We start from the raw sequence: 8,541 nt of genomic DNA, 5'->3' as shown, positions 1-8,541 counted from the left end.
AGAGAGAGAGAGAGAGAGAGAGAGAGAGAGAGAGAGAGAGAGAGAGAGAGAGAGAGAAAGAGAGAGAGAGAGAGAAATAGTTTGGGGAACAAACAAGAAGATGTTGAGTACGAACACCAGGAATGTGGGTTTATGTATGACTTCTTCCAGTTTTAAATATATTAATTTTAACACAAGCTTTCAAATCAGAACTTGTGTAAAATTATTTCAATATATACATTTCTTGCCAGTGTCATAAAATACAACGTTATTTTCACTTCTAATAACGTAATGAAAAACTGAACGTAAGTTTGTCACAGGATTCTGTAGCCGCTCCCTTATCTAATATTATTATAGCTTTCACTTCCTTAAACACGGATTTCAATATATTGTGAATAATAGACTGACGCCTGCTTTTCCTTTTCTCTTCGAACATTGCTTTCATTGAATATTTGACGAACATCTCACAACATTGCATCTAGTTGTTCCAATATGTATTTTATTGGATTGAGATCAGTGCTATGTGCAATATATTCCAGAGATTCGATTCCTTCAACTCGTTTTCGAGCTTCTGAAATGTTGCTTGTAATGTATCTAATACCATACTCTTGAAAGACTGCGCCATTCTTATCAGTACCTTTCGTTGGAATAAATGGGTAATATTCCCTAAGCATTAGCTGACAGTACCCAGCACATTGGTTATACTACTTCTGCTATAACTGTAGGACGACGTAGGCATTGGGAATGGATTTCATTGCGGGAAACTGAAAGAAGCCGTTGTATACACACGAGCGCGCGCGTGCATATATATATTTATATATATATATACATATATATATATCTATCTATCTCTCTATCAATAATCCTTGGATAGAATTTATAAATATTTAATGCATCACTAATCGCCCTTCCACATATCATATATTTCTTAATATTACAGTCCTTATTGCTTGGAGAAGAGATTATATTGAACTTTATTTCGAGTCAAGCTTTGTTAGCTAAATCGACAAAGCAGTTTAACATAAATTAGCATGGTTTTTATCTGTACCCTAAATGATTAAACTTGACATACAATGGTATCCACCTACATACGTGTCTATTAATGATATTTCATTTCCATTCGATATTTCTTTTCCATTCATTTGCATATATAAAAGGCCATAAGTACAAGTTCCCGGATACTCACTTGGACGCCACCCAACCAGATGAACAACCGAAGACACGAGCAGAATTACCATAAAAGTCATTCCAGCCGTAACTACTGCGTCGCAGGATAGCTTTTCTTAACTTGGATGTGTGATATATAGAGAAGCTCACAATAAAAACAGCGATCTGTGTATGGTGGTATATTATTCTAAAAATATATACTCCAGGATTAATAAATGAAAGAATCAGATTCTTTATAATTGCTAACTTGGAAACATGAACACTGAAGTCAAGCACCCTCATCTCACTAGGTCTTCCGACGTGACAACACTCATCAAAAAGCCAACCTCTGTATAGATTCTTGGTATTAAAATTGATAGAAAGAGCTTTGCAGGAACAGATATATCCATAGATTACTTCGACTTCTTAAAAAAATAAGTCACGCTGTAGGAAATATGTCTGTCCATGATGTTCAAACGTACATTAGAAAACTTTGTTATCGACAGCGATAGACTGAATTAATGGGGTAAGATTTTGTTTAAACTTCCGTACTGACTGTTTATTGTACTGATCATATCCCTAATGCTATTAGCCCACAGATACTGTAAACACATATTATTTTCCTCAATGAGCAGAGGAGTCATTTCGTAGTCATTTAGACTTTTAGAAAGACTAACCGCCGATCATACCCTGTTATCTTAAATGAAAAATAATACATAAGGTAAATATTTGTAGATAAAATAAAACAGAGTCCTACCATATTCGAACGACTAATAGGCCTTATTGTCAGAACTGATTTGCAGCAAAAATCGGGATGAACATTATGAAAACATTAATAGATAACTTGTTCAGCGTTGTATGCAGGGTCAGAGTCGAGACCACGCTTTGTATGTAAATACTATCAATTGTCTTTTACAAGCATTTTTATGAATGCTTTATTGAATTTGCTATGAAATTACTTGGTGGTAGTCGCTCCAAATCTATTGAACGCTTAAGTATTAGAGTAGAGAGAAGTCTGAACAAAAGTTCCTGTGTTGTCACATTCGTTATATCACTTGACATAGAAAGTCTATATCTAATTTTGATCCAAATTATTCCGAAAATATGCAAGATAAATCCAATATATTCAGGAAAATGGGCATTTGCAACATAGCGATAGCCGATGACAGAAAAGAAATAAAAGAAAATAACTGCAAACAATTTGATAAGACTTGCCAATTCTATAAAATAACAGCCAGGTATAGGAAAGGAGAAAGAAGAGAGGGAGAGATAGAGTGAGTGAGAGAGAGAGAGAGAGAGAGAGAGAGAGAGAGAGAGAGAGAGAGAGAGAGAGAGAGAGAGAGAGAGGTTGAGAAACGGAGAATGTTAGGCAGTTAGAATGAAGGTAGGGAGAGCGAGAGAAGTGTAACCTTCATCCCCAAAGAGAAATAAAGGCACCACAAGGGAAGAAATACAAAAGCACCAGAACATCAGGATGAAATAAAGAGTTCTCAGAAAATTTTCATGATTTTCAGAATAGTTATGTAGCAAATTCACAAAAAGCATTGTATGAAGTAGAACTAAATATCTTACCGAAAATGGTCTTCATTCTAGAACTGACACCACCGTTATATGGTGCAATACTACCTGAAACGTCTAACAAAAACTGCAAGACACTCTTCAATATCTTATGGCTGTACCTTACATAAAATAGGAACTATTGAACATTTTAGTGGAAGATGAATTATAAGAGCAAAGGGAGTGTTTTAAGTTGAAGCATATTTCATAATACATCTGCCAGACGTTACTTTGCAAAGGCTAAATAAAAAAGAAATCGTATGAAAAAAAAACTGGACGCAAGCAGATAAATTGCTCTAATTCCAAATGCGAAAAGTATTGCCTATTGCAAGTGTGCTTACCTGAACTGAATTATTACTCCACCATGTGTAAGGAATGTATATGAAAGCTTGAGTTGTAGTGTTCTGAGTGTTTGGTTTATGACCGTTAGTTCCGGGTTTCGATTCTCGAGGCATGGACTTTATTTAAATTTAATTCATTCCACTCAGCTACCTTTCAGCCATGCTTTCAGTTTAATTCTCCGATGGACTGCCATCTTCTTCAGCGGCGATAAGTTTGTAATATTGCTTAAGTGCTGGACAAATTGGAATAAGATGTATTCTAATGGAGCAGTAGGCTCGTGTGTTAGTTAAATATTTAATAAAATTCGAGTATTTCTTTTATCTTTCTTTTGTTTCTCTCATTAGACAGCGGCCATGCTGGGGCAACACCTTCAATCGATCCCAGTACTCATTCTATCAACCCCTTTTACTGAACCGTTAGGTTATGGGTATGTTAACAGGACAACACTAGTTGACAATCAGAGTACATACACACACACACACACACACACACACACACACACACACACACACACACACACACACACACACACACACACAACACACGAATACACACTTACATATACGACGGCCTTCTTTCAGTTTCATCTACCAAATCCGCTCACAAGGTTTTGGTCAGCCCGAGGCTATTGTAGAAGACACTTGTCTAAGGTGCCATCCCGTGGGATTGAACGTGGAACTATGTGATTTGGAATCATGTTTCTTACCACACAAGTACGACTCCATTTGCCTAAGGTACACTCTGATCACGCCAGCAAATCTTGGACCAAACCCGTGGCAGTCATATCCATTACAGCTCCTTGTACATAAGGGGCGATATTTCATGGGAGTTTCGTAATGTATAAAGTCAAACAAGCAAAGCAGAATCCCTTAATTATCGTTCTCAAAATAGGAATGAAAACACTGAATGGGAAATCATGTGACATATGTCAAACACAAGGCTTTCAGTTAGAAGTTATAAATTTACATTTGAAAGCCAGAAGGTAACTTGTGATCACTTGAGTGGAAGGTAACAGGGTTTTAGCGTGTTTTGATGTTGTGGTTATATAGCATGAGGACAGCTATTGTCAGCAACCGTACATGTGATCAATAGGTATTCCAGCCTTAACCATCTTGCTTATTTTATTTTTGCTTTTACAGATACACACTATCTGGTTTCATGTCTTCGAATATGTAATTTCTTCGTAGACTGCTTTTCTCTCGGAAAGATGGTCTACATCAGACTTGGATGTTATTTCAAAAATGAAGATGCGATACAGAAAATAGAGTGTCGGATAGAAGTAAGTATCTACATGCCAATCACTTGCTGACTGATAGCTGACATGCATGAATATCTAGCGAACAGAACAACGAATATTTGAGGCTCTGCAAGAATCCTGATGGAATTAAAAGGTGACAGATGAACTGATGTGTATTGACAATTGATGAAAACTATGAAAAACTTTGAAATGGAATAAATATTAAAAATTCATATGGCATGATTCCCATTTTACGGATTGTTAAGTGCCTTAAATTATTTGGCAGTCATGTTGGAATACAAAATGTTCTTCAAGTGATGTCAGAGAATTGCACCGGCACATTTCAAGTGAACTAGATTAAATTTGAGATCAAAGTAGAAATTTTAATGGAGCTTCATTATCTCCATTTGATCTTCTTATTAATTTTGTAAGTGAGTAAATCCGTATAACAGCTACTTAAAATTAATTATTATATGTAATGCCAATATATGATTCCATAATTAGTAAAGGTTTTCAAAATATTTACGTTTGTTACAATGCGATATAATTTTCATATTGGATTCTGAGCTATATTTTGGGATTGACAAATAGTTCATAAATACAATAAAAACGAAGACATGGACAGAATAATCAGTTTCTAAAAAGCAACGAGATTATCTGGAAGAAATGTAAACTTAACCCTAGTGTTGATTGTAGCCCCCACTTCACATTTTAAAGCTTAATGTTACCGTGATTAACAGCCAAATCGTTTCGAACACTGATAACTTGTTCCTGGTATTTCAGTTATCCTTAATCCAGCAGAATTATTCTGACTTTATGAAGCTTGTGATGCTGGATGCAGAACACAGCCGTTTCTTCTTAGAAGCGGGATCTCTTACTTGAACGCGGTAATGCTACGCAACGATGTGTTAACAATTGTTTACGTAATATTACTAACCCAGTAATAACTTGGAACAACTAACAATGGCCATTGGTTTTGAATTGAACATTAAGGTGATGGTGGGTCGTTCCGTTATTGACCCCTGAGAGAGGAAATGCCAAGTTAACCGTGGTGAGATTGGTTATATCGAAGCATAAAGAGTTGTTTTAACAATTAACATGAAAGTTTTCCTACGTCCTGACTAAATCGCAAGCTTATCACCCTATTTGGAATAAGCAATAGCTATATCGTTTTCAGGCAAAATGGTAACAATCTGGAGGCGATGGTGCTCGTCAATATTATCCTCATGTTTACTTTGAATGATTCATTATTTCTTCGACACTGAAAGTTGAGTTGACAGGGTTTGAACTCAGTATATAAAGAGAAGGAACAAATAGTTGGAATCTGTTTCTTCGATACTCATTTGTACCTGTTATTTCGCCACCCCTATTTGAAATAAATAACGGAAATGATATGAGCTGTTAAAAAGATATGCTGCGTAAATTTTCGAGATTAAACTTTCTCTATAGAGACAAAAGTTCTACATTTTCATTCTCTAAGGTATTCTAGAGAGAGTAACATAGACGATGACGGTCGTCATGGAGTAGTTTATTCATTAATACATACAAGTACCAAATTCATGTATATTACATTCCATCCAAAATACTGTTCGATATATTTGATCATTGATCATCTTTTGGTGTTATATTCCCGGAAGCGTACCAAGTGCCAGACAGATGCAATGTAAGTATTGTAATATAATTGATCTCGAAAGATGAAGTTAATAGTCCGAAAAATGATATAATCTTATTAACAACAACTTGATTCAGACTTTTGTGAATTAAAAATTATTTCAGTTGGGGAGAATTATTTACATTTATATATTTGCATTACTTTTCTAAATCATTACAATTCTGTCTTTTTTTGTTTTAATTTTCGTCATAATCTACCTTGTTTTACGTGGTAAAAGAAATGTTTACATGCGTATGAGTTAAGTTTTTTTTTCTTTTCTATTGAGGAACATGCTGTCTTCTAAAAGTATGGTTACATCATTTATTCAACGAAGAATTTAAATCTTGCTTAGTGTGCTGATCACATCTTGTTAGTAGACAGTACTGCCAAATGAAATCAATATAGCTGTCAACCCGCAATACCGTCGTATCTCTGCTGTTGAACAACAAGCAATATCGTTTCTCTACATTAACTGATTCTGGATATATGTTATCTTTTGAGAAATACAATTGACTTGCAAATTTAACACACATAAATAGTATCTCTGTAATAAATAAGACAGACAGAATCCTGAGTATATCGACTCTTACATTCCGTCTGGTGTCGCTGCTATTTTTTTTTCTTTTAGCCATAGCTGTTATATTTACACCTTGCTGTATAAATCTTGTAAACGCTGTTACACATACCGCACGTCGGAAACACCGAGAGCATGTGGGATACGATTATTCATATTACATGCTCGCTTCATATCCCAAATCGAATCAGCTTTTTCATCGTAAACGTGTGTGATAGCATAGGTTTAAAGCTTCTTGTTTCAGAGTAAATAATTCTCTTCCAGGTTGTCGTCGCTTCATTACCGGCAATGTAACCGTCGTTATCGCCGATTAGGGGCGAGGGTGAACGATAAAAACAGCAAATGAAATTCAGAAAATGTTATAAACCAACGAAATTCTATATTAGACAGAATTAGCCGAAAATTGTTGGTAAAATAATCACGGTGGCTTCGTTGATGGTAGAGGTGATATTGGGAACCGAATCGGTTTTCCCAATAAGTATTTAGTTGTCTGACATAGACAATTATTCATCGTAACATTACTGTGTAAACTATTGCTATGTGGTAGGTGTTCCTCTTAATGTCAAATTCCGGGTGAATCATCATGACACTATGTGAAAAATTCGGGATGTTAAATTCACATATTTAAACTATAAAAGCAAAAGCGATAAAGTACAGGAATAGAAAAGGAATCTTCCTTTATGGAACCTGAACTGATGAAAGGCAAAGTTGTCCTGCACAGCATTTGAACTCCGAGCAGGAAGATGTAACGCATAGCAGAAGGCAATTATATCGGACGCTGCAGCAGATCACCGCATGTATTTTAATTATATACGTTTAATAACCGTATGTATTATATAGACATTGCCTCCCATACCAGAAATACAAGCATCCGCTTGACGGCGCAATTGTGCTGTTTACCGTAGCGCTATGATAAAAGTGGTTTTGATTCAGATTCTTTTGAACTTAACTATTTAATATGTTAGCAAAATTTTTGATTGAGAAATATGTTTAACACTTTTTAATGTTTATCTGATAAGAAAATTTATTCTTATATCTTTCGCCAATGTATATGAAAGAAAGAAAGTAAAGCACATACAATCAAGCACACACTCACGCACACACATACGCGCACAGACATCCATTTGTGAGTATATACAACCTATAGATTATTTTTCAAACCTTTCAGTGTTTGGATAGGGGCCGTGCTGGGGCATCGCATTGCAAGTTTTAGACGATCAATTCCACTCCTGTAGACATCATTTTATATCTTCTACCTATTCACTAAAGCGATTTTCCTGAACATTTAACTGGTGGATGTAAAAGATACTAACCCGGTTACATAGTTTGCGTTATTCAAATTCGTTCGCAGAACGCTATTCGACCAAACGTTATATTAGAAGATTCTTGCTAAATTTCGGCACAGTGGGACTGAACCTAGAACAACGTGGTAGCAAAAGAAGCGTTCAGGTCCACGGCCACATCTCAAGACGTTCCTTTTCCTCACTGAGTGACTATAAGTTCTCGATAGTTAAAGAAAAAAAGGTGATTTACTACTGAGACACTTGAAAATGACATCGAATTGTGCAAAATGGAAACGGACAGAATTGCAAAAGATGAAATAAAGGATACATTGGAAATATTCAAACTAGAGGTAATATCGCCTTTTATTGATTTACTTCTCCTATACTTTGGATTTCTAATTCTTAATACTGTTATCATAGACAAACCTCCAACTCCGAAAGGTAATTGTCTTCCCAATATCTAAACCCACCCATCTGTGACATCTGGCTGTATCAGATGCCACCGAATGTCATGAGCTACTCTGGTCCTTCGTTGTTCTTCTCTCCTTTACTATCCAAATCATTAAACGTACAGTTAACAGATACATGGACTTTAACTTATTAGATTCTAAACCTCTACTCCTACTCTTAAGGATATTCTATATGTTTGTAGTACGACAACATATTGTAAGCAAGATATTCATCTTGGTGCTTGATTGCTTAACGCAAAGGAAAACATTGATATACATTTACACACACACACACACACACATACACACACACACACACACAC

At 35.6% G+C, this 8,541-nt stretch overlaps 1 long non-coding RNA gene across 2 annotated transcripts in view; it reads left to right on the top strand.

The window, feature by feature from the left end:
• Positions 1–4,494, top strand: part of LOC106868247 (uncharacterized) — a 28,494-nt gene extending 24,000 nt beyond the window's left edge. The window contains exons 3-4 of one of the 2 annotated variants that reach the window (XR_001409250.2): positions 1,137–1,651; positions 4,164–4,494. This is a non-coding gene — a long non-coding RNA (uncharacterized LOC106868247). The remainder of the gene's footprint in view (positions 1–1,136; positions 1,652–4,163) is intronic. The other variant, XR_001409251.2, reaches the window with a different exon arrangement.
• Positions 4,495–8,541: the final 4,047 nt, after the last annotated feature.

This window comes from Octopus bimaculoides, chromosome 12, assembly GCF_001194135.2.
Source record: "Octopus bimaculoides isolate UCB-OBI-ISO-001 chromosome 12, ASM119413v2, whole genome shotgun sequence".
Taxonomy (NCBI): domain Eukaryota; kingdom Metazoa; phylum Mollusca; class Cephalopoda; order Octopoda; family Octopodidae; genus Octopus; species Octopus bimaculoides.
This window is presented reverse-complemented; position numbering and strand designations above follow the sequence as displayed.